At 46.1% G+C, this 4481-nt stretch overlaps 1 pseudogene; it reads left to right on the forward strand.

Annotated features, from left to right (window-relative positions):
• The first annotated feature begins 701 nt into the window (after positions 1-701).
• LOC124607927 lies at positions 702-821 on the forward strand (annotated as a pseudogene).
• The last annotated feature ends 3660 nt before the right edge of the window (positions 822-4481 follow it).

Below are 4481 nucleotides of genomic sequence, written 5' to 3' on the forward strand. Positions count from 1 at the left end.
TACGTAATAAAGTATATATTAATGCTTCTGTTTATATACATACCTATATTTATTTATTTATTTATTTTTCTTTCCATGATGGGTACTTACGTGGCTTGTTTTCTAGTTCTGTCCAAAGCTTTTTGTTTTCTTTCCTTTAGACTTAAGCAAATTGGGGCATGAATTGTTCCGATGTTTTTGAGATTATCATTGCCAGAAAAAAAAAATTAGTTAATCTAGTGCGCCTACGTCTCCCAGCTCTTCGCTCACAATGTCAAGGGATGATTGATCGAATGTTTAAGTTTCTTTTGGCGACACACTGTACCGTTCATTCTCGTACGCAACAGGATGAGCTCGTTGCTTCATGTTTTTTGGCCTTTTTTGTGGCAGTCTTTGTTATTTCTGTGAATTTTTGTATCGCGGATTTGACTTTGAAACGAAATTCGCTTATTGAGTAATGTTTGATTTTAGTTTCGTGGCAGTAATAGTCGGTGTTTTCTTTTTTTCTAAATAGTCACGTTATTACATTTTGCCTCGTGCTTGTGCTCCACTCATTTTTCCTTCCTGCCGCTGGAGAACTTTACGGCGGTTTGGATATACCACAAGCAGCGATGTTTTCTGTTGCTTGTTTCTTTCCGATGAGGTTTTCTTTTTCTCTCCTTCTCACAAAAAAAAGTTGAATTTAAAAAAAGATATTGAATTAAAAAAAACAAAAAGTCGAGTACACCGGTAAAAAAAAGGATGAATACACCGGTTCTCGTCCGATCACCGAAGTTAAGCAACTTCAGGCCCGGTTAGTACTTGGATGGGTGACCGCCTGGGAACACCGGGTGCTGTTGGCTCCCCTTCATTTTTTCCTTTTGACGTCGCTACCCCTGCCAGCCCTCTTTCCATACCACCTTTCTGTTGTGACAGAGATACTTCCGTCAGCACTTTAAACTACTGCAATGACCGCGAGGTACGAAATTGCAGTAATTAACTCAGTTTGAGGGAGAATGTGCTAACGATGTTTGCCAGGAAGGCTTTGAAAACGACAAAACAGTACGAATCGGCAGATGTGTTGTGAAATACAGTACTTCAGCGCCTACTGTTCTGTAGCAGTGCACAGTTCCAAATCTGATTTGTAATCATAAATTTATTCTTTAGTCGTCTCGTCTCCTCCCGCTAGATGCTGGGCTGCCCGCCTGGGAACGCCTCGGTGCTCTGCGCTCAGCCGGCCCGTGGTGTTTACGTTTGGCGCGCCGCCGCGTGTGGTGTTCGCGAGGCGATTTACTTGCTTTGCAGCTTTACTTAACGGTTCGTACCACAAACCATGGAAAGTGAAGATCGCAATAACAATATTCAGTGCGAATTTGACCGATCCGTACCTCACCCGACCGCTCTCGAAATACATAATTGGACAATTCATGTTTTCAAGTACCGGCTAGTGAATTATTAGGAAGCCAACTGGTCACTTTTTTAAATTCCGTTTTCTTGAAACTAAGTAGTTCCGAACTGTGTGAGAAGGTAGTTAATGTCAATGACGGTGTAAGGCAATTTAAGCACAGTAATCAAACCATGAGTAACGTGAAGTTGACTAACGCAGGTTATGGAATACGAACCGTCAGAGTATTTAATCTGCGGTTCGAGGTTAATAATGAAACAATTTCTCGATGTCTCGGCCCTTACGGTACTGTCCTATCAGTTATAAAAGAAAAATGGTTTGCTGCGTACCTCATACAGTGTGAAAACGATGTGAGGAGTGTACGGATGATTGTGCAAAAGCATGTGCCGTCCTTTGTCTACATGGCAGGGCATCGCGCATTTATAACGTACAGTGGGCAGCCACAAACCTTTCTGCAACAGATCTGATCACTTTCGCCAAAATTGCCCACGGCGTAAGTAGCCTCTGAATTGCCGCTGGGCGAACAAGGTAGTGAACCTATGAGTTGGGCGGCGGTCGCTTTAGGCGGGCTGGTGTTTACGCTGAGTGCTTCGCGAGCTGCAGCCTAGTGGCTCAACTCTTTTATCAACTACTTGTGTGAGTAATATCGGAAAAGCATGAATCGCAAAACCTCGGTACAGTGTGTTTGTGATCATAGTGCCGCTAGGCCGTCTGCATATGCCGCTAGGCCGTCTGCATATGAAGTTCACGAATGGATCTTTAATGAAATTCGTATTCCGGAAAATGAATTGATTGGAATCCAGTCAGATTTGATTCAGAATTCTGCCTTTTTGAAACTGCCGAATGTGGACTAAGTGAACAAGGTTCTTGCCGAAAGTGGTGGCAATGATATAAGCATGCTGATGGTTCTGTGCCGGATGTGATACCATTGCCGGCAGGCTTTGGTGTTCGGATAGTAAAAGTTTATAATGTGCCTTTTGAATGTCCGAATGAGGTCATTGCAAGGAAGCTTAGTGAATACTGAACTTTCATTCGGGTCGATGACCATGTGTGGCCGAGTGGTTTTCGTTACAAAGTTCTTAACGGGGTCAGGACTGTTCGGTTTGATTTGAAAAAGCATATATCGTCTTATCTCGCCATTGCGGGGAGCCGTGCTTTTATTAGCTGTAGTGGACAGCCGCGAACGTGCTCGGTTTGTGGTGGCACGGATCATTTGAGACAAAATTGTCGACAGCGTCGACCGTTACAACTCCCATGTGAGGCTGTAAGTCCGACTAGCTATGCTGCCGTGTTGGTCGCGGATAGCGGCGTAGCTGCCGACCCACGACCAACTCCTGCTGTCACCGCTGCACCGACCCCCGTGTCCGACACAGTGGATTTAACGGAAATTTCTGCTCCGCTAGCTGACACGCCACGATGTTTGCCGGCGATGCCCCTTCACGTGCGGCTCTCGGGCCCGCCGTGTCGTCTGCTGTCGTACAACCGGCCGATTATGCCACTTTTGTTGTCACTCCGAATCCGATCTCAACTTCCGGATCGTCGGCGGAGAAAAGGAAAAAGGAGACGAAACAGAGTTCGCAGAATTCGGGTGAAAAATGACGCTAGTAGTGCAGAAAGTGAGACGTTTCAGGCGTCCACTCAGTCTGCTCCCGATGAACAAAAACCGAAGCGCCGCAGGAATCGCCGTTCGAAGGCAGAAGCTTCTGCTGCCCAGGATGTGGAGTTTGAACAGGCCGTTCACGATCTTACGTCAAGTCTCGCACACGAGCGACCCGATTCGCCGTCACCGCGCGCCACCCCCGCGTCGGTGCCCGCTGCTTCGATGGCTCCCCCGCCGCGCTACACCCGGACCGCTAGCGACGTCGCGCACAGACCTCCCGACGGCATGGAATGGTCGGCGGATGTGAACAGCGATCATTTTTTCTAACTAATTTTCACCGAGGCCTCCACGGATGAGTCCACACCACCAGCTGCGCATTTTAACTGTGAATGTCAACAAGATTTGTAGTGTTCGTGAAGTTGCTGCCTCCCTTCAGTACTTACAAGACTGTACATGTGATGTCGCCATTCTTCAGGAGGTTACCGGTGAACTTATCGACCATTTTTCGTTTTATCAAGCAATTGTGAACATTGAACGGAAACGGACATTTTACCGAATGGCAGGGGGATAGCGTGTGTCATCCACGACATCATCTTTGTTAACATTTGCGCTCCTTCCGGGACGGACAACAAGCGTTAGAGAAGTTCCTTTTTTAGTCACGATTTGTGTCACCTTTTATTATCGCAATCACCAGAGACTCATCCTAGGTGGAGATTTTAATTGTGTACTCCGAGAGGAAGATCAGGAGCCACGGGCAAATAAGTGCTTTAAATTGAAACGCTGGTTGCGACTTACGATCTTATAGGTAAGTGGACTACTTTTCGCCCCAGTGCTAAAGGTTTTACTTATTTTTACAATACTGGATGCTGTCGGTTGGACAGAATCTATATTTCAACGGAACTTTCTGCAAAAATTCTCCAGGCGGATATTTTTCCTACTGTTTTTTCGGACCTTTATGGCTGTTTGTGTACGCTTTATCTTCCATACGGCCGTCCCGCGCGCATGCGCTCGTATTGGAAACTTAATATCATTGTGTTGGATGGCGCTTCCCTTGTTGATCAAGTGCAGTTACACTGGCAGCAGGTTCTTCAACTTCGTCCGCAGGCGCGTTCCCAAAATTGATTGGTGGCTTCATTACACCAAGCCCGCTATCCGCAACCTGCTTATTAATTATTGTCGAGAAAAAGCCCACTGCAATAAGGTGACGCTGGATTTTTATCGAGATGTTTTACAAGACCTTGTCTCCAGAGTTCCCGACCGTCCGGACTTCCTACCCACTTTACGGAAGGTTAAAACCAAGATTTTGAATCAGCTGTACCAGAAAGCACAGGGTTTGATAGTCCGTAGCCGGCCTTATGATGCGACGCTGCAAGAACCTCTTTCCATCTGTCATTTAAAGCGGGATCGCCTCCGTCGCGATAAATTTTCTATTCAGGATTGGATCACAACTGGCGCCCTGAAGACTACAAGTACGAAGGTTATTTAAGCCGAAATATGCCAACACTTTTTTAATCTTTT

Source organism: Schistocerca americana, chromosome 3 (assembly GCF_021461395.2).
Source record: "Schistocerca americana isolate TAMUIC-IGC-003095 chromosome 3, iqSchAmer2.1, whole genome shotgun sequence".
Taxonomy (NCBI): Eukaryota; Metazoa; Arthropoda; class Insecta; order Orthoptera; family Acrididae; genus Schistocerca; species Schistocerca americana.